Source organism: Mustela nivalis (assembly GCF_964662115.1).
Source record: "Mustela nivalis genome assembly, chromosome: 12".
Lineage (NCBI taxonomy): Eukaryota > Metazoa > Chordata > Mammalia > Carnivora > Mustelidae > Mustela > Mustela nivalis.
Genome location: NC_139031.1, coordinates 25,471,692 through 25,499,427, shown reverse-complemented (window position 1 = coordinate 25,499,427; position 27,736 = coordinate 25,471,692). Strand labels below are relative to the sequence as shown.

The 27,736-nt window shown below is 37.8% G+C and overlaps 1 long non-coding RNA gene and 1 pseudogene across 4 annotated transcripts in view; one reads left to right on the top strand and one right to left on the bottom strand.

The window, feature by feature from the left end:
* Positions 1-1,454, top strand: part of LOC309845145 — a 34,510-nt gene extending 33,056 nt beyond the window's left edge. For all 3 annotated transcript variants that reach the window (XR_014301069.1, XR_014301070.1, XR_014301071.1), the window contains 2 exons: positions 214-357; positions 1,182-1,454. This is a non-coding gene — a long non-coding RNA (uncharacterized lncRNA). The remainder of the gene's footprint in view (positions 1-213; positions 358-1,181) is intronic.
* A 20,427-nt stretch (positions 1,455-21,881) lies between these two features.
* Positions 21,882-27,736, bottom strand: part of LOC309844659 (developmentally-regulated GTP-binding protein 1-like) — a 94,842-nt pseudogene continuing 88,987 nt past the window's right edge. The window contains exons 3-4 of the transcript in view: positions 22,526-23,067; positions 21,882-21,948 (exon numbers count right to left, since the gene is read on the bottom strand). The product of the transcript in view is annotated as a developmentally-regulated GTP-binding protein 1-like (transcript). The remainder of the gene's footprint in view (positions 21,949-22,525; positions 23,068-27,736) is intronic.

Sequence of the window (27,736 nt, the reverse complement as noted above, 5' to 3'; positions counted from 1 at the left end):
AAGGATGCCTGAAACTGCAGCTAACACCAAACTCTATATATACTATGTTTTTTCCTATCCATGATAAAGTTTCATTTGTAAATTAGGCATAGTAAGATATTAACAATAATAATAATATAGAGCAATTATAACAATATAATAAGAGTTATATGAATGTGGTCTCTCTCTTTTTCAAAATATCTTTTTTTAAGAGATTTTATTTATTCACTTTAGAGATATAAAGACAGCACAAGCAAGGGGAGAAGCAGAGGCAGAGTAACAAGCAGACTCCAGAGCCCCACATGGTGCTCCATCCCACAACCCTGAGATCATGAGCTGAAATCAAGAGTTAGAAGCTTAACCTACTGAGCCACCCAGGTATTCCTCTCAAAATACCATATTGTACTGTACTTATCTTTCTTCTTATGAGTGAGATGATAAAGTGCCTACATCATGATAAGAAATGAGGTCAATGACATAGGCATCATGAGATAATGTTAGGCTACTACTCACCTTCTGCCCACTTGTCAGAAGGAGGATCATCTTGACTGTAGGTAACTGAACCCACAGAAAGTGAAAATGTGGAGTAGGGGGGAGCTCCTGTACATTGAAAACAACCAGTATGTTAGTGTCATGGGTGTAGAAATTCCATCTTTTTTTTTAAAAGATTTTACTTATTTATTTGACACAGAGACAATGAGATCACAAGTAGGCAGAACAGCAGGCAGAGAGATGGGGGGTGGGGAGAAGCAGGCTCCCCACCAAGCAGAGAGCCCAATGCGGGGCTTGATCCCAGGACCCTGAGAGCACGACCTGAGCCGAAGACAGAAGCCCAACCCACTGAGCCATCCAAGTGCCTCTAGAAATTCCATCTTTTAATTATGAAGTTTAATTTTGGTCTTCCCAAGGATTTAGCAAAATTTCCAGTTTGATCAGGCTACCTTTTTATTGTGTAGTGACTTAATCTCCCCTTCTCTCTTTGAAATTTTCCTGCTAAGAATTAGTGTGTACCAAAAAACATGATGGCCTCATTTCTTTCCCTAAGCCAGTTTTTCATTAGCTTTGCAGCAATCCAAACAAATTTTATTTTTACCTTTTATTATATGTGCCATTCATACATTTTTAGTTTAGTACTGAAAACCCAGGGGTACCACTTTATTTTCCACATTACTGATTTTTTATTGTACCTAATTCATCTGCAGATTTTGGACCATGCAAAATGGCTTATTGGAGTTGAGATCAGCATGCATTCTACTGAAGCTTACTGGGTTTGAAGCATCAGCTATCCAAGATCTCTCTCATGGAACATCAGCTGTAGGCCCTATATTTTCATATTCCCAACAGTTGGTGTAGTCATGGGGAATCACAGATAACTAAGCTGGAAGAGATTTTTAAAAATCATTTGGTTCCAACCATTTGTGCTATATTCCAATGTAACTCTTCCCAACTGCCATTAAACCACGCTTCTAAATTCTCCTGTTTTGTTGATCTTTCCAGTGAAATAGTTCTTGCATATTGCCAACCTATTGGTAAATTTTCATCTTTATCCTACTCCATTTCTCAGCAGCATTAGACACAATAAACCATGATAGCTTTCCTGAACCACTGTCTTGACTTCGCTGCCATGACACTTTTCAGTGGCTACTGCTTCTCATCTTACTTTTCTGGTTCCTTCTTTTACACCTGATTTCTAAACATCCTCTGTGCCCCAGGGATCAGACTTAAGCCCTTTTCTCTTTTTTCCATAGATAATTTCATCTAGTCCTGTGGCTCTAAATGCCCTCTAGGTTCTGTTGACTCTCAAATTTATATCTTTCTTGCTGAATACCCAGGAACTCCAGATCATGTGGTATGTCCATTTCCATGAATCAATCGAGACAGCTAATAGGCATCTGAAATTTTACATGTACAAAGAAACCAATTGGTTCCCACAATCCTTTCCCTTGCACTGTGAACTTACGTAGGCCACACAGACAGTGGCAACCTCGGAATTCTTTATTTTCCCTTAAATCCCATGTGAAAATGCATCAGCCAAACATGTTAACATTATTAGCAAGACTAATCCAAAATTGTAGTGGATTTATTATGTGGAAATTACCCCCTAAGTATATCTCCAAAGAAAAGCCACATGACCCTCTTTCTCTAGGCCATGAGAAATAAATGGTGAGTGGCATGCCAACATCCTTCAGAAATGAATTGTGGAGAATTTTTTTCTCTAATGTAGCTATACTCATGGTCTTACTTGCTGATAGAAATGAAAATATCAACCAAAAAAATATCAAAGCTACTATAGATTCACTATGGATTCAAGCTCAGCAAAAATCAACAAAATGGGGTTTTGTCATGAGAGACACTACAGATGAAAAGGACTCCCTGACTACTTTTTTTTTTTCAGGATTGATTGATTGATTGATTGGACACAGAGAGAGAGAGAGCATGCACAAGGAGGCAGAGGGAGAAGCTGACTCCCTGCTGAGCAGGGAGCCTGATGTGGGGCTCCATCCGAGGACCCTGGGATCATGACCAGAGCCAGAGGCAGATGCTTAAAGGACTTAGCCACCCAGGTGCCTCAACAACTCCCTGATTTCTATGAGAATCTTCACACCCCAAGGTTGTAGAGAATAAGGAAAGATAAACTTACAGAAACAAACTAAGTATGGGTTGCTCAATAAAAAGAAGCATTGATGTGCATTATCTAATTTAGGAACTTGGTGTAGCCAATGATGGGATTATGACTGAAATAAATGGGCAGCTCCTTCACTAAAGGAAATGCTGCAACAATAATAAGTATGTCCTATGAATTTCCATCTTAGTCTTCTATATAGGGACTTGTGGCCATTTCCACAGAAACTCTATGATAGGAAAGAAAAATACTAAAAATTCTTGGGGACTTTGGACCCTGGATTTCACCTTGAATGAGCAGAAATGCCACAAAGGTGCTCTTTTAGAACAGGAGATTGTAGAGATAAGGTAATAAAGTGAGTGCTGATCTTAATTCAAATATTTATTAAACCTAGTATTCACTTCTGTGTTTTTTTCTGAGTGGGTGGGTGGGAAATAAATATACTGAATGTTTCAATTTGAGTCCCAAGGGCAAACAGCACACTCAAATTAGTATAATTCTAGTTTTTATTTATTTGCTCTTAAACAAAGGGGCTAATTTCAAAGGCATACAAAGGCTGGAGAGGAACACAAAGTGAGGGAAACATGGGCTAACAACAGTGCAGTTTTTACCATCTCTAGGCCCAAAGCGATACGGGGAAGGAGGGATTCCCAGAAACTGAAGGTAAGATGGACGTTTAGACAAGAAAGCTTTGAGAACAGCAACTTTCTATCAAGGGATATAGCTAGCATGATTCGAACTCACAGAGAGGGAACCAGAAAAAGAAATACTCTGACTTCACTCCTTTGCAAAGAATCATTAGCTAAAACCAACCAGACATCAGAGTACTCAAAATTTCATGATGTGATTCATACAGTTCAGCCTCCTGGGAAGAGATCAGGATAGAAAAGGATGGAAAGTGAATCTGAAGGGGCAGTTTCTGGCACAGTCCAAAACTGTGGTGTTGGTCCCCTGACTCATAAAGAAAGGGACAATGTGGAGCAAGGGAAGATTCTAGAGCTTTTTTTCTTCACAAAATATATCAAAGGTAATATTCATACTTTAAAGTTGCAGTTTTGGTGATTCTTATCACATTCTTATTTAACCATCTGGCTTGGCAGGGGCAGAGGTTAGGTGAATTTTGGAGAATATTAATAGATTACCATAAGGTAGTGAACTGTTGGTCCAATCATGCTTTTCTCACTGAATATTTTATTTCTACCTCTGGTGAATGGTAAGCAGATATTAACCTTAAAAATGACATTTTGTCTTGCCCAACATAGTTGAAAACTCCAGAAATTTGATTACACTGAGCAGGGATAGTAATACAAATTCATAGTATTGTCTCAAGGATTTATGCCAAATAGAGCCACAGCCTGCGGAATCTTGATTATCTTATCATGCTATAGGTTATCACTCACCTACTGATGTCATTAAGCTGACAAGACTTAGAAGGCCAGTTTGCTAGTGCCTCCAAAGCCCACATAGGACAAGTATGTACCCAGTGAAGGGTGGGAAATTCAAGGAAATACAAACTCCTGAAACCTCACTGAAGCTTTTGGGGGATCAATGAGTAGAGTAGCTGTCAACACCAGGGAATAAGTCGCTTCATCATAGATCACTTGCTTTAAGAAAGACACACAATGCTTATTAGACTACTTGCTATTTTGATGATGGAGTATAGCTTTGTGTAATTCAAAAAGGCAAAAATTCAGTATATAAATATAAAAGTGTGCATTTATCAATATTTTGAGGTAGAACAAAGGCTTTGTGCAAAAAAAAATGGGCTTTGTTTTTCTTCGCTTAGATTATCATTTTCTTTTTTATATCCATATTTAAACTTTTCTAAACTGGGTGAGAACTTAGAAACACGAGCAAAGCAATTTAAGTGCAGAGATCTTTACAGACATAGATTTTCCCCAGTTTTTATTGTCCCATACCTAATTGATCATAATTTTAAAATACTTAATTTTATTAAGTATTTCCATGCATTTAATTCAGTTTTTTTCTTTTAAAGATTTTATTTACTTATTTGACACAGAGAGAGATAGTAAGAGATGAACTACAAATTGTGGGGGGTGTGATGTGTGAGGGAGAAGTAGGCTTCCTAGTGAGCAGAAAGCCTGAAGCTGGGCTGAATCCCAGGACCCTAGGATCATGACCTGAGCTGAAGACAGATGCTTAAGGTGCTCCCATTTAACTTAGTTTTTAAAGAATCAACTTTCTTTTCACATTCATATTTCACTTAGTTTATATAATAATTAATTAACAAGCAATTACTGATAGAAGCACTATATACACAAATAGGTATCAGAATAAGTACAATGGAATTTCGGCAATCATATAACAACTCAATTAGTGGACATAAAAGAGTGTATATAAAATCATTTGTTCATTTTGCAAACAGGTAAAAGTTAAGTGAAGATAGGTTAACCAAGACCAAGAGAAGAGAAGTGTGTAAGCAGCTTTACTGCTTAACCCTTATGGTCCAATAGATTCAATGGTGCTGAAATTGTTTGTGGCAGATTGGAATACTCTATGGCTCTTAAAGAACCCCATATTTTAGCGGTCCAACCAACTACGTAGTGGCAGGCTAATTACATTGGACAGCTTCTCTCATTCTCATGAGAATAGATATTTATTTTGGAATTTAAAAAACACCCAAAACAAACAGACTTACTAATACCAATGTGCATATAGGGAAAACATTAAGTGTTGACCTAGGCTATTTAATAGACAATAAGATATTGACACACAGTAGGAACAGAGAGGAGTATAAACAAAACCCAACTGGTTCCCTGGGGAACCTCATGGTATTTGACCCAGTGATAGATGTAAGAATAGATAAGATGGCTAGGAGAGTGTAAACCTGTATTGGATGTATAAAGGTTTTACTTACTCTTTAACTTTGGTGGAAGCTAAAGTGGAGTATATAACCCTACCCCTCACTTTTTGGCAGCTAAACATAGACTTCAGATCTAGTTCAGCTATAGCGTTGCTTTAGTTTCAGATATTTAACTTTGATGCTGCTGGGGAGGAAAAATTTTCTTGTACCCTTCAAAGATTCTTCCAACTGGTGTAAGGATTAATTTGAAAGGAGACAAAAAAAAAAAAACCAGGAGAAAATAAAATTTAATTTTCTATATACAGGAACCCCATATACATGAGAGATTCAAAGACAGAAAGGTAAAATGAGGCATATGTGCCCATCCTGAGTTAAGGAATGTCAGAGGGCCCTGGGGACTCAAAGGGGAGGAGGTCAATTCACAGGGCACTGTGAATTCACAGGGCATTGAAGAACAGATAATTTGGTAATTAGCTGTTTGCTCAGCCATACATATGGGCCACTCAGTTAAAATATATCTCTAGTAATAATTCATTCTGGGAAAGACACTCAGTTTAGATTTTTCTATATAGTTAAGAGAAGGGCAAAAGTTTCTCTCAAGCCTACAGGGTCTCAGTTGCCTTCAGCTCAACAGTACACCTACTATTGCAAAAATAGCTTATGGCATACTTTTTTTTTTCTTTCTTTCTTATTGATTTTAATTCAGCCTAGTATTTATTGAGCTACTACAGCTTAAAGTAGTCTCCATGCCGAAGTGGCACATTTTGGGAGTACTTGCACTGAACCCATTCAAGGTTATGAGGTAAAGGCAGGGGCACTGGTTAGTGTTTATTTTTGTGGTGATGCTCAGCGCTTGTGAGGCCAATGGTATGGGAGCAATGGTTCAATCCTTGCTGCAGTCAGTAGCAGGAAGTCAGCAAGCATCGAATTGCCTTGCTCCTTGCCCTCCCATGGCCTTTACTTATTCCTAAGCTTGCTCATTTGCATACCAGCTGATTCTTTGGGCTTTCTGTAAATCCTTTTATAAATTCCTCTTCTGAAATAGTGGGCTACAACTAGATTCTTTTGTTTGCAATTAAGAATTCTGATTTGGTAGTGTATTTTAAACACACAAACATATTTCGCCTTTTACAACAGCCATAGATTTAGTACATTTATGTGGCAGGAATGCCAACTAGGCTGAAACTGAAGACAATTTAAGCAAGAATAGAATTGTAACTTTACTTGTGATTTTCTTTCCTTTTTAAATGATATTCGCCTAACCCATTTGTATGCTTGCACAACAACTACTCTATACATTAGCTACTATTTTTACAAATGTTTAGAATTAATATTTACAAAGTTGGCCTGGAGTTTTTCCTTTTCAATATTCTGCTAGAATTAAATATATTTTAACCTTAAGAATAAAAGTACACCTACTATTGCAAAAATAGCTTATGACATACTTTTTTTTTGAACATTGAAAAATTTTTGTTTACATTTACATTTCTTCTTCTGAAAATTATCTTTAAAGTATGGAAGATTTTATGTGTGTCACCCTTATTTTTCCCCATTTTATTACCCTCTTAAGTTTACTTTTATACTTTTTGCCATATGATATGAAAGTTTTAAGTCGCTATTTTAGTGAACACAATAATCTTTTCTTGGTATTTTTCTTCTTTATTTTTGATCCTGGGCCTTGATTACACTGCCACTACCCTTTATCCCTTAATCACGGGGGAGTTAATAACAGCTTCCTGCTGTTGCTACATTATGCATTACCTTTTTGGGTTTTCAGCTATACTATCATAGGAAAAATCAATTTTCTGTATTAAACTTTCTTTGTTTAAAATCTTTAGATGGGGAGTCACTTTTAATTAACTGGAAAACCTCTGGACTTTGTTTCTCTAAATAGTATAAGAAATGAATTTACCTTGGTCATTTTTTTTTAGCAATTTGACTAGTTGTTACAAAAAGAGTTGTTTAAACATCCAATGTTATATGAGAATTACAAATGCCTGTAATTTGTTATTACACTGAGTAAATCTGTTTCTGTACTTACAACCTGTTCCGTTAGAGTTTGTCTATATTTATGCCCTTCAACAGTTTGTTTATAATCTGATAATATCTGGAAGTTTAAGATTGTCCCTATTTGATGTGGTTTTCAAAATTATCTTTGTTATTTTCTTCCATTTATATTATTTCATTATATTTTTCCATTATAGTATTCTCTCAGAAAAATTGCTATCGTTTTTGTTAAATCTGTTAAGGAATCCTTTAGGGTATTTGTAAGAGTGGCATTACGGTAGAAAGAACAAACATCTTTATAATAGTCTTTTTTAAAAATAATTTTTTAATTTTTTTATTAACATATAATGTATTATTAGCCCCAGGGGTACAGGTCTGTGAATCGCCAGGTTTGCACACTTCATAGCACTCACCATAGCACATACCCTCCTAATGTCCCTAACCCAACCACCCCTACCTCCACCACCACCCCGCAACCCTGTTTGTTTTGTGAGATTAAGAGTCTCTTATAGTTTGTCTCCCTCCCAATTGCATCTTGTTTCATTTTTTCCTTCCCTACACCCCAAACCCCCTACATTGCCTCTCAAATTCTTCATATCAGGGAGTTTATATGATAATTGTCATTCTCTGATTAACTTATTTCACTCAGCATAATACCCTCTAGTTCCATCCACATTGTTGCAAAAGGCAAGATTTCATTTATTTGATGGCTGCGTAGTATTCCATTGTATATATACACCACATCTTCTTTATCCATTCATCTGTTGATGGACATATAGGTTCTTTCCATAGTTTGGCTATTGTGGACATTGCTGCTATAAACATTCGGGTGCATGTGCCCCTTCGGATCACTACATTTGTATCTTTAGGGTAAATACCCAGTAGTATGATTGCTGGGTCATAGGGTAGCTCTATTTTCAACTTTTTGAGGAACCTCCATGCTGTTTTCCAGAGTGGTTGCACCAGCCTGCATTCCCACCAACAGTGGAGGAGGGTTCCCCTTTCTCCGCATCCTCGCCAACATCTGTCGTTTCCTGACTTGTTAATTTTAGCCATTCTGACTGGTGTGAGGTGGTATCTCATTGTAGTTTTGATTTGTACTCCCCTGATGCCGAGTGATGTGGAGCACTTTTACATGTGTCTGTTGGCCATCTGGATGTCTTCTTTGCAGAAATGTCTGTTCATGTCCTCTGCCCATTTCTTGATTGGATTATTTGTTCTTTGGGTGTTGAGTTTGATAAGTTATTTAAAGAATTTTGGATATTAGTCCTTTATCTGATATGTCTTTTGCAAATATCTTCTCCCATTCTGTCAGTTGTCTTTGGGTTTTGTTGACTGTTTCCTTTGCTGTGCAAAAGCTTTTGATCTTGATGAAGTCCTGATAGTTCATTTTTGCCCTTGCTTCCCTTGCCTTTGGTGATGTTTCTAGGAAGAAGTTGCTGCGACTGAGGTTGAAGAGGTTGCTGCCTGTGTTCTCTTCAAGGATTTTGATGGATTCTTGTCTCACATTGAGGTCCGTCATCCATTTGGAGTCTATTTTCATATGTGGTGTAGGGAAATGGTCCAGTTTCATTTTTCTGCATGCGACTGTCCAATTTTCCCAACACCATTTGTTGAAGATACTGTCTTTTTTCCATTGGACATTCTTTCCTGCTTTGTCAAAGATTAGTTGACCATAGAGTTGAGGGTCTATGTTTGGGCTCTCTATTCTGTTCCGTTGATCTCTGTGTCTGTTTTTGTGCCAGTACCATACTATCTTGATGATGACAAATTTGTAATAGAGCTTGAAGTTTGGAATTGTGATGCCACCAACTTTGGCTTTCTTTTTCAACATTCCTCCAGCTATTCAAGGTATTTTCTCTTCCATATAAATTTTAGGATTATTTGTTCCATTTCTTTGGGAAAAAAATGGATGGAATTTTGATAGGGATTGCATTAAACGTGTAGATTGCTTTAGGTAGCATAGACATTTTCACAATATTTGTTCTCCCAATCCAGGAGCATGGAACATTTTTCCATTTCTTTGTATCTTCCTCAGCTTCTTTCGTGAGTACTTTATAGTTTTCTGACTATAATTATCTGCCTCTTTGGTTAGGTTTATTCCTAGGTATCTTATGGTTTGGGGTGCAATTGTAAATGGGATTGACTCCTTAATTTTTCTTCCTTCTGTCTTCTTGTTGGTGTATAGAAATGCAATTGATTTCTGTGCACTGATTTTATATCCCAACAATTTACTGAATTTCTGTACAAGTTCTAGAAGATTTGAAGTGGAGTCTTTTGGGTTTTCCACATAAAATATCATATCATCTACAAAGAGTGATAGTTTGACTTCTTCTTTGCTGATTCAGATGCCTTTAATTTCTTTTTGTTGTCTGATTGCTGAGGCTAGGGCTTCTAGTACTATGTTGAATAGCAGTGGTGATAATAGACATCCCTGCTGTGTTACTGACCTTAGCGGAAAAGCTCTCAGTTTTTCTCCATTGAGAAGGATATTCTCTGTGGGGTTTTCATAGATGGCTTTGATGATATTGAGGTATGTACCCTCTGTCCCTACACTCTGAAGAATTTCGATCAAGAAAGGATGCTGTACTTTGTCAAATGCTTTTTCAGCATCTATTGAGAGTATCATTTGGTTCTTGTTCTTTCTTTTGTTAATGTATTGTTGACATTGAATGATTTGTGGATGTTGAACCAACTTTGCAACCCTGGAATAAATCCCACTTGGTCGTGGTGAATAATCCTTTTAATGTACTGTTGGATCCTATTGGCTAGTATTTTGGTGAGAATTTTTGCATCTGTGTTCATCAAAAATATTGGTCTTTAGTTCTCTTTTTTGATGGGGTTTTTGTATGGTTGTAGGATGAAGGTAATGCTGGCCTCATAAAATGAGTTTGGAAGTTTCCCTTCCATTTCTATTTTTTGGAACAGTTTCAAGAGAATTGGAATTAATTCTTCATTAAATTCTTGGTAGAATTCCCATGGGAAGCTATCTGACTCTGGACTCTTGTTTTCTGGGAGATTTTTGATGACTGCTTCAATATCCTTACTGGTTATGGTTCTGTTCAGGTTTTCTATTTCTTCCTAGTTCAGTTTTGATAGTTTATATTTCTCTAGGAATGCATCCATTTCTTCCATATTGTCAAATTTGCTGGCGTATAGTTGCTCATAATATGTTCTTATAATTGTTTGTATTTCTTTGGTATTGGTTGTGATCTCTCCTCTTTTATTCATGATTTTATTTATTTGGGTCCTTTCTTTTTTCTTTTTGATAAGTTTGGCCAGGGATTTATCAATCTTATTAATTCTTTCAAAGAACCAGCTTTTAGTTTCATTGACTTGTTCTCCTGCTATTTTTCTTTCTATTTCATTGATTTCTGCTCTGATATTTATTATTTCCCTTCTCCTGCTGGGTTTAGGCTTTCTTTGCTATTCTTTCTCCAGCTCCTTTAGGTTTAGGGGTAGGGTGTGTATTTGAGACCTTTCTTGTTTCTTGAGAAGGGCTTTAATGGCTATATATTTTCCTCTCAACACTGCCTTTGCTGTGTCCCACAGATTTTGAACCATTGTGCTTTCATTATCATTTCCATGATTTTTTTTTTTCAATTCTTCTTTAATTTCCTGGTTGACCCATTCATTCTTTAGTAGGATGTTCTTTAGCCTCCATGTATTTGGGTTCTTTCCAAATTTCCTCTTGTGATTAAGTTCTAGCTTCAGAGTCTTGTGGTCTGAAAATATGCAGGGAATGATTCCAATCTTTTGGTACCAGCTGAGACCTGGTTTGTGACCCAGGATGTGATCTATTCTGGAGAATGTTCCATGTGCATTAGAGAAGAATGTGTATTCTGTTGCCTTGGGATGGAATGTTCTGAATATATCTGTGATGTCCATCTGATCCAGTGTGTCATTTAAGGCCTTTGTTTCCTTGTTGATCTTTTGCCTGAATGATCTGTCCATTTCAGTGAGGTGGTTGTTAAAGTCCCCTTCTATTATTGTATTCTTGTCAATGTGTTTCTTTGATTTTGTTATTAGTTGGTTTACATAGTTGGCTGTTCCCATGTAGGGGCATAAAATTGTTAGATCTTCTTGTTGGACAAACTCTTTGAGTATGATATAGTGTCTTTCCTCATCTCTTATTATAGTCTTTGGCTTAAAGTCTAATTTATCTGATATAAGGATTGTCCCCCCAGCTCTCTTTTGATGTCCATTAGTATGGTAAATTGTTTTCCACCCCCTCACTTTAAATCTGGAGGTGTCTTTGGGTCTAAAATGGGTTTCTTGTAGACCGAATATTGATAGATTTTGGTTTTTTGTCCATTCTGATACCCTGTGTCTTTTGATTGGGGCATTTAGGCCATTTACATTCAGGGTAACTATTAAGAGATATGAATTTAGTGCCATTGTATTGCCTGTAAGGTGACTGTTACTGTATATTGTCTCTGTTCCTTTCTGGTCTACTACTTTTAGGGTCTCTCTTTGCTTAGAGGACCCCTTTCAGTATTTCTTGAGGAGCTGGTTTGGTGTTTGCAAATTCTTTCGGTTTTTGTTTTTCCTGGAAGCTTTTTATCTCTCCTTCTATTTTCAATGATAGCCTAGCTGGATATAGTATTCTTGGCTGCATGTTTTTCTCACTTAGTGCTCTGCATATATCATGCCAGTTCTTTCTGGCCTTCCAGATCTCTGTGTATAAGTCCACTGCCAATCTAATATTTTTACCATTCTATGTTACAGAATTTTTGTCCCGGGCTGCTTTCAGGATTTTCTCTTTGTTGCTAAGACTTCTAAGTTTTACTATTAGATGATGGGGTGTGGACCTATTCTTATTGATTTTGAGGGGTTTCTCTGCACCTCCAGATTTTAATGCTTGCTCCCTTTGCCATATTAGGGAAATTCTCTACAATAATTCACTCCCATATACCTTCTGCCCCCTCTCACTTTCTTCTTCTTCTGGAATCCCAATTATTCTAATATTGTTTTGTCTTATGGTATCACTTATCTCTTGAATTCTCCCCTCATGGTTCAGCAGTTGTTTGTCTCTCTTTTGCTCAGCTTCTTTATTCTCTGTCATTTGGTCTTCTATATCACTAATTCTCTCTTCTGCCTCAATTTATCCTAGCAGTAAGAGCCTCCATTTTTTATTGCATCTCATTAATAGCTTTTTTTTATTTCAGCTTGGTTTGATTTTAGTTCTTTTATTTCCCCAGAAAGGGATTTTATTTCTCTGGACAGGGTTTCTCTAATATCTTCCATGCCTTTTTTGAGACTACCTAGCACCTTGAGAATTGTCATTTTGAACTCTAGATCTGACATGTTACCGATGTCTATATTGATTAGGTCCCTAGCCTTAAGTACTGCCTTTTGTTCCTTTTTTGTTGTTGTTGTGAGTTTCTCTGCCTTGTCATTTTATCCAGATAAGAATATATGAATGAGAGGCGCCTGGGTGGCTCAGTGGGTTAAGCCTCTGCCTGCGGCTCAGGTCAAGGTCTCAGGGTCCTGGGATCAAGCCCCGCATCAGGCTCTCTGCTCAGCAGAGAGCCTGCTCCCCCCGCCCCCGCCTGCCTCTCTGCCTACTTGTGATCTCTCTCTGTGTCAGTAAATAAATAAACTTTAAAAAAAGAATATATGAATGAGAGAATAAAATACTAAAAAGGTTGCAAAGTCCCCAGGAAAATATACATAACCAAATCAGAAGAAGCCCCAATCTGGGGGGAGAAGAAAGGTGGTATATATATATCTGAAAGGTTGTAATATACACACACACACACACACACACATATTAGACTGGTGAATAGAACAGAGACACCCACTTGATTTTGGGTGTATTTTGGTCTCTTATAAGAATCTACCTCCCAAAATTTTAAAGAAAGAAAATCTTATATATTTAGAAAATATAGAAAAAATATATATCATATATATGATATATATTTTATGCATTTACATATAAATATAGTAAAAACTTATATATTATTTATTATTATTATATTATATATATGCCAAAACACACATATATATATATACACAAAATAAGGGTAAACATGATGAAGGGATGGAATATGACTGTAAAGATGAAAATTTTAAAAATTCTAAAAGAATTGAGAAGATAAGTTGGTTGGAGAAAGAAAGAAGAAAAAAGGGTGGGGGGGAGAGAACGTGCTCAGGCTGGAGACTAGAAAAAAGCCCTGTGCTAGATTTAGGGTATATTTTGATCTATGAGAAGAGATTGTATACAAAATTAAAAAAAAAAAAAACCCTATATGTACATGAAAAATAGGTTAAACACAATGAAGGATAAAATGTGACTATAATAATGAAGGTTTTTTTTTTTTATAATGAAGGTTTAAAAAGATTTTTTTTTAGAAAGGTATTGTTAAGATAAACTAGACAAAAAGCATTTAAAAAGGAAAGAGGAAAATTTAAAAAAATTAGAATAAGAATAGAATAGAATAAGAAAACTTAGAAGAAGAATAGAATAGAAAAATTAGAATAAGAGTAGACTAGAATAAGAAAAAAATAAAATTAAAAATATTTAATTAACTTTGGAAGACTAAAGGATCATTGGGGGAAAGTCATGAATTCCATGCATTGCTTTCCCCTAGCTCAGGAGGTCTGCTGTTCACTCTCCTTGGACTGGATGTTCTTGCTGATCTTCTGGAGGAGGGGCCTGTTGTAGTGATTCTCAAATGTCTTTGCCCGAGGTGGAATTGCACTGCCCTTGCCAGAGGCCAGGCTGAGTAACCTGCTCTAGTTCGCTGAATGTTTACGGTAGAGCTCTGGAAAATGGCAATGAAAATGGCAGCCTCCCAATCTCCAACCCAGAGGAGTCGAGAGCTCAGGGCCCCACTCCTCAGTGTGCCCTCACAGTAAAGGGTTCAATCACTCCTGTTTCCCTGGTCTCCGGCTGTGCTGTGGGCTCACCTGACTATGACCGAGTATTTCTGTCTCTGGTGCACAGCCCTGTTTGGAGTCTCCAAACCCAGCAGATTCCTGCCTCCAGAGGAGGAAGGTGAGTGTCCTTGGATCTGCCACTTGTGGGGTCCCTGCTCAAAGAGCAGTGGACTGAGTGTGCTGCAGATCACGGTTTAAGGTAACCTGGAGCTGAGAGCTCACTCTTCAGCTCTGTTTATATAGCCAGCTTCCCCACTCTGATACCTGGGGGCTCTGCCACACTCAGACACCCCCTCTCTTTTAATGACCCTGCAGGTCCTAAGACCACACTGTCCCTGTGAGGGCTCCACCCCTGCTTAGCCTCTGGAGTGATGTCCCTCAGTGGAGCAGACTTCTAAAAGTTCTGATTTTGTGTTCCATGGCTCTACCACTTGCCGGGAGCTGGCCCCTTCCCCTGCGGTCTATCGTCCCGTTGCTTCAAATTCACTTCTCCACATGTCCTACCTTTCAGGAAGTGGTCAATTTTCTGTTCCCAGAATTACTTCTCTTCTTCTCTTCGATCTCCTGTTCCATTTGTAGGTGTTTGGAATGGTTTGATACCTATCTAGCTGAACTCCTGGGATCTGATGTCATTTCAGTCTGCTACTCCTCTGCCACCTTGCCTCTCCTCATAAGGCTCCATTATTAACATCCCCTTCCAGAAATGGTGCATTGTTGCAACTGATGGACCTATACATCATCACCCAAAATCCATAATTTATTTACATTATGGTTCATTCTCGGTGGTGTACATTCTGTAGTTATGGGTGAATGTATAATGACATATATCTACTATAATAGCATCTTATTACATATTTTAAATATACAAAACACATAATTTATTCCCAAGTATGCATGAGCCAGCTCTATCAATTCTACCATTCCTCTATTTTTGACTTAAAATTTAGAAAATGAAAAAATACATTATATACTACTGAAACCTCCTACAGACCATTTGTCAATCACATTTTCCTTCCTCCTCTGCTCCCAGAAATAGTAACTCACTTGAATTTGTTGTTTATCAATCCTATGCATAATTCATACCATTACTTAACATGTACTGATTCACAATGAAGTATTATGTTGTGTGTTTCCACAGTTTTTATGTGACACCATACTATGTGTGACAACTGAAACCTCTGTGTCATTTCTGCTTGTTTTCATTTCAAAAGGTGTATCTGCAATTAAGGGGCAATATATTTTCATTTATGTCTGTGAATAGCTAAACATTGTTATTTTTAAAGTTATTATCTGATCTTTCTAATAACTTTTATAATAAATTCATGATCTGATTTTTATTTTTATGGCTGGCTTTCCTCATGAGCATTCTGTTTTGTCTGCTGACTCATTTCATTGCATTTTTATACATTTTCTGTCTTCCCCTCCCTTCCCCTACCTGGTAGCCCATCCCTTTTCCTCTCCTTTTATCTCTTTCTTCTTTTTGGAGGATTCAGAAAATTGCCATTGCTTTTACTGGGGTCTTTGCTTCAGACAAGATCCTACTGTGCCTCCTAACGTTTCAACCCACCCACAACCCCACAATGACATATCATTTATTATTGCTTCGGACTTTTGTAACAGGATCCCTGGAGCAAAGGCCAATGGAGTATGTCAACTACAATGTTTTCATCAAAAAGAGATTAATTTTTCTCACATAAGAGAAATTCTGGACATAAGCTATCTATGAATTCATAGATGTCCAAGCTTTTTCCAACCTTCTGCTTCCCCATTGTTAGGATGTGTTTTTCATCCTTAAAGACTCCAGAGAGCTCTTTTACTTCCATGCCTCCTGAGGGAGAAAGGGGAGTGAAGAGAGCTAAGGTCAATAGAGCATACCAGCTGTACTTACACTTGTACAAAAATTGCTGGAAATTCCACTAAGTGTTTTCCATTTATCTTCTTGGTGCTGTTATGTGTGTGTGTGACAAATTCATCTCCACAGGACTCTGAGGAGATAAGTATTTTTAATTGAATGTGTTTTTTCATCTGAGAAAAATCAGGAACCATAAGGAATAAGGGGAGAGGAAACATTGGGTGGGAAACTAGCACTGATTTGACAGAGATGTTGAGGTTATTATGGATTTAACCTCCAAGCAGGGAGCCCGATGCAGGCTCGATCCCAGAACCCCGGGATCATGGCCTGAGCCAAAGACAGACACTTAATGAATGAGCCCCCGGTGCCCCTTTTCTTTGATTTTCTGTTTTGGTAGGAAGTTCACAGCTCTTTCACTTGGCCTTTCTTACAATAAACATTTAGGGTCAGCCAGCTAGGTATCTGCTCACTTGGCTATATCCCTATTCTCTTATCTCTTCCTGGGCTACAGCTTCCTCTTTTCTTCTTTTCTTTTCTTTTTCTTTATTTTTAAGATTTTATTTATTTATTTATTTATTTATTTATTTATTTACTTATTTATTTATTTAGCGGGGAGAGGGAGCAAGAGTGAGTGAGCACCAGCTGGGGAGGGGGCAGAGGGAGAGGAACAAGCAGACTCCCTGCTGATCTGGAAGACTGACGTGGGGCTGGACACAGGGCTTGATTCCAGGACCCTGAGATCATGACCGGAGCTGAAAACAGATGCTTAACCTACTGAGCCACCCAGGTGCCCCTGCGGCTATAGCTTTGTATAAAGGAGGATTGGTAACTCCTGCTGGAAGGATTTTTACATTTTTTTTTTTAAAGGAAGTTCAAAAATAAAAGAAGAATATGTGTAGAGACCCTCAAAGCCCAAGATATTCACCATTTGGTTCTTTGTGAGAAAATTTCATGTCCCTATTTTAAAGCTCCTGGCTCAAGCTCCAGCAGGCTTTCCCCTCATCTTCTTTTTTAGTTACTCTAGCTACTAGATATTGCGGAACACTTTTATTTTCCCATTACTCTATCGGAATTATGTCCCCTACTTTTACTTTCTGCTTTAGCTTGGAAGTCCAACATCCCTGCAGCTTCATCCTACTTGTTATTTTATACACACACATACACATCTACACACACATGTGTTTATGATTATATATGTATATATATTGTAATGAGAGTGAATGACTCATGTATCCAAGTTTTGAGTCAACCAACAGATGGCAATTTGCTGGCTGCAGAAACTGCTTCAATAGATCCAGGGAACATGAACTCAAGGCTTTGGTTAATAGTCCAGCGAGATAGAAAAGAGGAAACATAAAGCTCCAATGCTTCTTACAGACCTCTCACAAACAGGGTGAAATCAGTCTTAGAGCAAAACTGACATTGTGAGGGGCAGAGGAGGCAGCAGAGAAAACAAAGTAAACCAATCACAAATTCTTTCCTGCCTCTGGATTTCCAGTTATGTCCTTACTGTTTTAAGTTTTGCCACTCAGAGTGGTTCATGGACCAGCAGCATTACTATTGTCTGAGAATTGTTAGAGGCCAAGACTCTGAGACCCCATCCTAGGCCAACAAAATCACATTGTATATTTACTCGGAATCTCTGAGTGATTAGCAGACATCAACATTTCAGAAGTATTTCTATAGCCGTCACTCTCCAAATACAGTTTGTGGGTCCCTGAGGATTTTCAAAGCTTTTCTGTAGGGTCTGAGATGTCAAACCTGATTTCATAATTATAATAAGACATGATTTTCCCTCTTTGCTGTACCCACTACTAGAGTCTTCATATTCTTAGTGAGAAATAATGCAGAAGAGAGTTTTTCTCCCTTTTCACTTTATAGTGGATTTACACAGTTCCTGTTTTTTTGGCATATTTGTCTCTTCTTATGCCCGTGATGTGATTATACTTGGAAGAGACCAATCTTAGTCCATGCAGTTTAGGTGTGGATAACCATCTGCCCCTACTGCTCTCCCTCTAGGTAATATAGGGTGAGACAATCTAAATTTGGCCAATTAACTCAATTCTCTTGGTCAGTGATTGATTCAGAAATTGGTATATGATTCATGTTGATACACTCAGAAGAAATCCCACCCCCCCCACTTTTTGTGATAATATTGGGAACAAGAAGCTCTCTTTACCTTACTTTATTTTAAAAAGATAGCATAGGCTAGCACAGCCAGGAGTTTCCTTTGGAGATGGCTTCTCTAAAATAACTTTGCTTTGAATATTGAAGCATATGCTATGTTACTGAAGGCCAAGTCTATTTTGTGAGACCATGGCAAGGTAGAACATTAAGTAAGATTTGGACATTTACCAGTTCACATTCATTTCCTTCCAGATACTGGTATTGATTTTTTACTTATCTTTGTAATTGATGATATTGAAATCATTATTTCCTCCTCTGTTTCCATGGGTTTTTGAGTGAAGTTTGGGTAAGCTTCATGAATGTCAAATCCAGACACATTTTGAATTGAAGCTTCTGGCAAGCTTTTTATTTTTTCTCTCTCTCTCTTCAATTCTCAGTTAACTAGCGCACTGCCTGCTTCATAGTTATTGCTGAAATGAAGAAGGAGTTTTGAATACAGGTACTGTAACTTCAAATCTCTCTTCGGCTACAATGAACTCTTATGTTAATTTTGTAAGGAGTCAAAAACATTTTTTAAGTTTGACATCTTATTATCCAAGGATCCTCAATTATATTTTGACTTCTAAAGCTTCCAAGAATATTATGAAAAGTCTTATAGAAAAATGTTCCTTTAATTTAATATTTATTATGTACCTCATATAGGCTAGGCCCTACCTTGGTTTGAATAAGATACAACACACAATCTCCCTACTCAGACAGGTCCTATTTAGCGAATAAATGGACATAAGCCTACTTTTTAACTTGTTGTAAGAGCAGCAGATGCAAAGCAGGAGGTGAGAAACTATCTGTGAAGATCAGAGACTTGTCACTGAAGTGAAAGAGGGATAGTAGGAGATGAGACTAAAGAGAAAGGCCTAATCCAGATCAAGAAACACTGTGCTTGCCACATCAAGGAACTTTCACATTATTCAGCTGACCACTGCTACTTACTTTGAAAGAAAATCCACTTGAAAAACATGCAAATCCCTCCTAAATAATTTGAGATTATAGTATCTTCTATCTCCCTCCTTCTGTGGGAATTATTTATATAGACAAAGGGGATCCTTTAAAACATCTTGTGGAAGTCAGAGAGACATTCGAGAAACAATGGAAGGTGGGTCAGATGATAGACTTGAAAGGTAGACTTCAGGCAGTGGCTCTGTGAATGGGGAAGTAGAGAGATCTGGAGATTGAGGGGGCGGAGGATCAAAGGAATTCTATAATTCAGGGCTTTAACTAGCTTAGTGATATTTTACTAAGAAGAAGGAATCTTTAAAAATAATTACCCCTCAGGATTTCATGGACATAACCGGTGGACTTTAGATCTGATAATATATGTGATTTAATTTTACAAAATGGAGGCTATTTGTAGCCCTTTTAGAGAATGATATTTATAAATGTATTACATAAAGGGGCAGGGGTTCCTGCCTCATGAACGGAAATGATGAATTTATAGTTTCTTTGAGACTTTTTTTTAAAGATTTTATTCATTTATTTGACAGACAGAGAGTACAAGTAGGCAGAGAGGCAGGCAAAGAGAGAGGAAGGGAAGCAGTCTCCCCACTGAGCAGAGAGCCCGATGTGGGACTTAATCCCAGAACCCTGAGATCATGACCTGAGCCGAAGGCAGTGGCTTAATCTACTGAGCCACCCAGGCACCCTCTTTGAGACTTTTGACAAAAGATGCCCAGGTACTCCTTCACTTTAGATGCAATGTCATATTCATGTATAGATTTTATGTTTTTTTAAAAGATTTTATTTGTTTGTTTATTGCAGAAAAGAGAGGGGCAGAGAGAGAGAGGGAGAGAGAATCTCAAGCAGACTCCCCACTGAATGCAGAGCCCTTACAACCCTGAGACCATGACCTGAGCCAAAATCAAGAGCCAGGTACTTAACCAACTGAGCCACCCAGGTGCCCTGGTGTATGGTTTTATACCCTCTGAAATAGTCTAATATCTGTTGATTCCAATTTTACACAGATAATATTAAATTAGTTTTGGTGACCCTGACTGTGGCCCTTTCCTAAATTTCTTCTGCTATTTCTTTCCCTTCATTGTAATTTGCACTTGTGACTTTATAACTTGGTTGGGTAGAGTAATACTTCTCAATTTCTTTTACATCATGACATACTGAAAAATGACATCTGTATATAGTACATGAAAGGCAACAAATAAGGCTGCTTGCTTTAGACCACAAGCCCGATGCCCTAGCCTACCACGCCTTAGATCAACTGACGCTGAAGGGAATTGCTTTCTGCTCACAACCACAAAGCTCACCCACCCTGGTTGGAATGTTCTGAGTTGTGGAATGGAACTTAAAGAGCTCATGACTCTGGGATGCACACCTGCAATGTTTAGCAAGTATTGTGGTAGCACTTGACATATCATATAGTACAAATGCCAACAGGTTCAAGGAACAATTGCTAGCGGTCACATAGGGATCTTGCAACACGGGGTGCATAGGTCAGGACAACTTACAATCATTACAGAGAACAGGACTGAAAGCAAATATTTTACCAATGAAGGCTCAGGAGCATTTGATAGGGTTTTGTAAATACCCAATTCTTTTATTGTATAGATGAGAACACTTGAGAACAAAAAAATTATGTGTCTTGACTCGAGGTTAAATGACCGGACTGTAAGCTCTATGAAGTCAGGGACATTTTGTTAACTGCTATATCCCATTGCATAGTAGAGTTCATCGCAGATGGCAGAAGTTTTCTGAAATGTTGCTGAGTGAATGAATGAGTGAATTGGCCAGGGCCACATGGGTAATGACAGCCAAAATGAGAATTACAGCCTTCACCTCCCAGTTCAGTGATCTGATCCAGTGTGTCTAAGACTGTATGTCACATTCTTATCAATGCTCTATGAATAATTCATTATGTGGCACAAAGCACAAAAGGTCATGAACACATTCTAGAATTGAATATATTAAGGATTTACCTTCTGTTTTGTAACAGTTCCTATCCATCATATTCATAAATCAAACATGATATATTTGGGTTGCCATAAAGCTTATATTTATCTTAATATAATTCTGTAAATAGAGTTAAAAACAACACAGTTGGTCTTAGATGAGCTTTTGTAAAAATTTTTTCTTTTTTGGTAGTTATTATATTTTGCCATTTTCTTCAGTAATAAAACACATTTAGGTTTGTCTTTATTTCCTACTAATTAAATAATGAAAGGCAAAACTTTAAATGAGTAATTACTGATGTATCTTGTATGCATTGAAATCAGAGTGAGCACTGTCACTGAAAGGTTATGTCACTCACAAATTCATTAAACATTCATTAACCTCACCTCAGGTATAGGTGTCCTTGTTTACACATTTTAGATTTGCATACACATGTCCTGAACAAGATTTCAAAAATGTTTATAACCCTATGACCACCATAATTATGAATCCCCAGGTATTTGTGAAATCCTTACCCAGTGTGACTTATTTTTATGCAGTTCAGTATACAAGGTGACACTAAGATAAGACAATAAAGTTTCAGCGTGGGTGTCTCCATCTTCCTCCTATGATTCCTCCTATGATCTTGTGGCCAGACCCAGAAGGGACCTGGGATAGAAGGCTTGGTCATGGGGAAAGCTGCTGTGATTGGCCTGGCTGCTGGGGAAAGAAGAAGGCTTCAGTTTTTCACAATGAATGGCATTTTCATTCTCTAATGCATGGTCTTAACCCACTTATTGAGAATCGTGTTTCACAGAGAGACACCCCCTACCCCCCGACTAAAAGACGTTTAATTCTTTGATAAGATTCTTGTGAATATTTGTGTGGAAATCCTCCATGTGATCCTGGGGTAAGGTGGCACTATTGGAGGTGTGTAATCTGGCAACTGCGCTTTGGGCTTGGTGAAAGCCTCACTAGTTTTTGTTAGTACCATATATTTTCCAACAGGTCACCAAAATTCCAGCAGTGATAGGCAGAGATAAATGCATAGTGAGGCACTTTATAGATGATATCCAATTCTTCAATGGAGATCTGATAGATCTTATTTAACACATAGATACAAAGGATAGAGACTCTATTTCCTTCCACCATGTCAATGAAGTCATGTACTGTGGCATCACTGTCAGAGCCACACCGGCATTACTAATTTTATATTCAGCCGGAATGTTCCGCACAATTTGAGCATCCAGCTCACTTTGAGGGCAAGTGACAGTGAGATCGATGCTTTCCTTACCTCCTTCTTAAAGCCAATGTTGAGGGGCTTGCTGTTCAAGTGAATTCTAAAGCGTCCCAGCTTGTATTCAGTGATCTTCTCATGTCCCAGTGGCTTCAGGACATCCAGAACAATCGGGATAAGGTCACACACCCGGGCCACTACAATGACTTCCTTTACTTTTTTCCATTCTTGGCACCCTCATGGATAACTGGGAAATCCAGAAGCTGAGTCTTGGCACCTTTGTATGTGATGACACCAGGAACTGTGACGAGAGTGGTGAACTCAGGCTTCATACTGAAATATACCGCTGCCAGTCACTGAGCCGTGTTGACTTCTCCACAGATGGAAAATCCACAAGCCCAGTATTTGTGCATCACCGGTCTTGGCCACATCTAAATCTTCTCCTAGCCCACTACCACCACCTTCTGGAGTAATGAGTTCTCTGCAAAGCTTAGAAAGGCAAGCCTTAATCGGGCTTAGGTAGTGTGCGATGGCCTTGTTTTTCTGGAGTCTGAGCCATCTCAGCTTCCATCTCTAAGATCTTGGTTGAAGTGCAGCTCCTGGTGGCAAATCCCAGGGGGTGCAGTGGTCTCTACTCCATCTCCTGTCCCACACCTGGTGCAGATCAGCCAGTTTCATCAGGTGCTAATGCAACTCACTGAGGAGGTGCTTTCTACTTCCAGTGAGAGTTACACCTGTGAGGCTCACGCAGAGACGCAGTGTGGAGCATTCTTCTCCCCCTTCCCCCAGCCAGCTTCCCACTTTTAAAAGTTGGTTTTTGGGTTTTTTTCTTGGTCATTTCTTCATTGGGGAAGGGGATGCATCATTCACTGTGGAGCTTGGTCCTGGTCCCCATGTGCACACAGGTTTGTATTGCTGAACTCTGCACACTGAATAAAACAAAGCAGAAAGATGAGCTTATTGCAAGGGTTTTGACCTGCAAACTGGGAAACTCAAGGCTATGGGAGCTGTGAATTCCGAGTTGCTCACAGACTAAAGGGCTTTTTTTTTTTAAATGAATTTATTTATTTGAGAGAGAGAGAGAGAGAGCGTGAGCGAGCCCGTGAGTGGGGGGAGGGGTAGAGAAACAGAGGGAAACTCTCAAGCAGACTCTTGGAGGAGCAGGGAGGCAGTGCTGGCTCTGTCCCAGGACCCTGAGATCACGACCTGAGGCAAAATCAAGAATTGGTTGCTTAACTGACTGAGCCACCCAGGCTTCCCCAGACTAAAGGATTTTAATAAGGCAAATGCAGAATCTTCCCTAGTTGTGGTCTTTTTCCTTATTTGGATCAGGGTAGCCCAATCAGTGGAACAAGGAAGTCCCAAGATGACATAACAGACTTGGTGTTTGGCGATTGGCTGGCATCCTTTGCTGATTTTTGAGAAGAGCTGTACATTTCTGTAACTTAGGTAAGTTTGTTTTGTTTTTCTTTAATGTGACTGTACTGGCCAACTTCATTTTGTCCTTAACATAAGTGACTCCATTTTTGTTCTAGTTCTACAATATGCACATGTGTATATACACACCACAGGAGGTCAGATCTGATGGGTTGAGAAACTCTAGCTCTTTTGTAAATGAGCGTATTAGAAAGAGGCTGATTCTTTTTTTTTTTTTTTTTTAAATATTTTATTTATTTATTTGACAGAGAGAAATCACAAGTAGATGGAGAGGCAGGCAGAGAGAGAGAGAGGGAAGCAGGCTCTCTGCTGAGGAGAGAGCCCGATGCGGGACTCGATCCCAGGACTCTGAGATCATGACCTGAGCCGAAGGCAGCGGCTTAACCCACTGAGCCACCCAGGCGCCCCGAAAGAGGCTGATTCTAACAGATGGGTGGCTGGTGGGAAGCCAGCTCTGTCTGCATGTCTGGTACAGCTAAAGCACTGGGGGTTGGTTGGAGGTAACTAGACATGGAGAGGAGCTTGGGTGGACATAGAAGCTCCATCCCTTCCTCTCTGTTGTGGATTGGTGGCCAGGTTTAGCCCTGCCCTGGAGGCAGGTCACTGGGCTCTGTGGGGACAGGGCCTGAAGACTCCAAGGGCTCCATGGGACCACTCCTTGGGCCCTTCTGATGCCATGCTTGTCAGAGTCCATGACTCTTCATCTTTCATAATTTATATTAATCAAATGTTTGGAGGGGGAATGAGAAATTGAATCATTTGTTACAATAATTAATAGCAACTTGGCTATTGATGTCAATTATATTGCTGTCCCTTTCACTCTTTCTCGTATAGGAGACACTAAAGGGTATAGAAAGTAGACACTAAAGTGGTGATTTAACAATTGTCACATTATCTGTGATTTTTGAGATGTGATGGGGAAAGGAAAGGTCACAAAATTTAGAGTAGGGAAACACTAACAATTTGTTTTTTTAATATAGGGTTTTATTCTGAATATTGTGGGGATTTAGATTTGCAGTTAATATGAGAGAAGAGTTTGAATTTTGTTATGAAAGGGACAGTTTATTCACATAGAGAAAGAGTATATTGATTTGTAGGAATTACTATGTGGTGATTTAGAATAAATTTTGCCAAAAAAACCCACAAAAATCCTTAATTTCAAGATTTGGAAGGGTTTGGCTGGTATAAACAATGTAACAAGTTTTTACCTAATCACTTAATAGTTTTTTAAGACGTGCTTGAAGGCGACATAGAGACCCACAGACAAGATGATTCTAAAGATGAGCAAACTTTTAGCTTCTTATAACAAGGTAATAGAAGATTCCTACATAGCAGTTGCACAAATAATTAGCACAATTCTGTTTGAAATTTAGCAATGGCTTAGAACACAGAGGCATACTTATAAAACTAATTAACATTCATCTAGCAGTGTAAAATTAATAGTTAATGTAATTTGGAGTAGAATCAGAATTTAGAAATCTCTCTAAGAGTTGGAAATAATGGGCTCAATTTGATAAGAAAGAATTTATATGAAATGTTTAGGATGGACAAATTCATAGAGACAGAAAGTAGATGTTACTAGGGCCTGGAGGAAGTGGGGAATGGGGGGTGATTACTAATGAATGTCTTCTGTTTGGAGTGATGAGATGTTTTGGAATTAGTTAAGGGTAATGGTTGAATAATTTTGTAAATATACTAAAACCTAAATGTACACTTTAAAAGAATGAATTTTATGGTTAGTGAATTATATCTCAATAAAAAGTTTCGAAAGATATTTATGGCTAATAAACTGGGAATAGAACAAAAACTTATGAAAAACAGAAGGAAACTGAGCACAGTAAAGAGTTTTTTAAATCTTGCACAGGTAGCCAGGCAAGACTAGTTGCATTTAAAGTAACTTATGCATTAAAAAATGAATAAAATAAAAGTATATTATCTCCATTGTTTTAGATATTCTAACCATGACATGTGCTTTAAATATTCTAACATGATATATATCATATTTAAATACTTGAAAAGAGAAGGCAATGCTATATTCAGTGCAGATAATTTGGTTGTCTACAGAGAACACCGCAAGGATTTAAAATGAAAACATTTATTTTTATTTTATTTAAACATAGTTGACACACAATGTTACATTAGTTTTACAGGTGTACAAAATAGCGATCTGACAAGTCTATACATTATGCTTTGCTCACCACAAGTGTAGCTACCATTTGTCACTGTGCAGCACTATTACAATGCTGCTGAATATGTCCCTTATGTTGTGGTTTTCATCCCCATGACTTATTCATTCAAAATGAAAACATTTAAATTTGAAATTGAAAGAATTCAAAAAGGTGGATGGATTAAAGAATTGTTTTTAAAAAAATCAACAGCTTTCCTATATGTTATAAACAAAACAACATAACAGAATATTAAATGGAAAAGAGAACTCATTCACAATAACAGTCTAAATAATAAAATACTCAGGAGTTAAATTCATAATCTCTGTGCAAAGATGAAACCCTCATATGGGCCTCAGAAATGGATAATTGTAGAAAAACTGATTGAAACAAATTTTTTTACTTTTATTTTTATTGATTGATTGACTGAAACAATTTTTTGGTACAGAATTTTTCTAAGTAAAGAAACTAGTTTTTAGGTAGAGAATCCAAAACTTCTATCAGATTTACAAACGGCTTTAAGAAACAAGAAAGCTGGGGCGCCTGGGTGGCTCAGTGGGTTAAAGCCTCTGCCTTCGGCTCAGATCATGATCTCTGGGTCCTGGGATTGAGCCGCGCATCGGGTTCTCCATTCAGCGGAGAGCCTACTTCCCCCTTTTTCTATGCCTGCCTCTCTGCCTACTTGTGATCTCTCTCTATCAAATAAATAAATAAAATCTTAAAAAAAAAAAAGAAACAAGAAAGTTTACATGTCACTGTCCATTAAGCAGCAGTGTCTATAATAGTGTAATAAGAATACACTGAGGAAAGTAGAAGAGTAGGTTGATAAACAAGTTGCAATAGATAGATAAATGGAGGCAAATAGAAAATCAAAATGTCAGGAACTAGTATATTTAAGTATTTGGTTTGAGATAAAAGTGACATCTCAAAAAATAGAAAAAATGGATTATTAAATGATTTCCAAGAAAATTATTTAGAAAAAAATAAAGGTTTTAAAAAATTTCTTTTCATACACCAGATTTCAGATTTATTTAAGAGTCTCTATAAAAATTAAATCTTAAAAAAAGTACTGGAAGAAAATATAGGTTAATTTTTATGTAATGTATGTCTTGAAGGCCTCCAATCATTATTAAGAAATGAATGTTCTTTTGAATACAGAAAAATACAGGAAACTTACATAGGGTATAAAAGGCAAATAACAAATTGGAAAAGCACTGCAATATATATGACAAGGTTTAATGTCCTCAATACAGAAAACACTCTGAAACACTTCAAAGAGAAAGATCAAAGAAAAGTGATCGAAGGCCAAGAAGAAGCAATTTCTAAGAATACGAATAACCTGTAGACATATAAAATGTTCAAAAGTACTCATAACTGAATAAATTCAAACTTAAATAACAATAATATAGTACTGGCTAATATTAAGAAGTCTGATAATACCCAGTCTTTAAGCTGGAGTTAGGAAACAGACTTTTCCATTCATATACCGGTGATCAGGGTCTAAATTGCCATCATGTTTCTGAATGACAATTTGCCAGTATCTATCAAAAGCCTTAGAAATGTGGGTAAACTTTGACCCAGTAATCACTGTTCTCAGAATATATCCTGGGGAAATCATTATGTAAATGCCCACAAATGAATATTTGAGAAATATTTCTGCAGCATT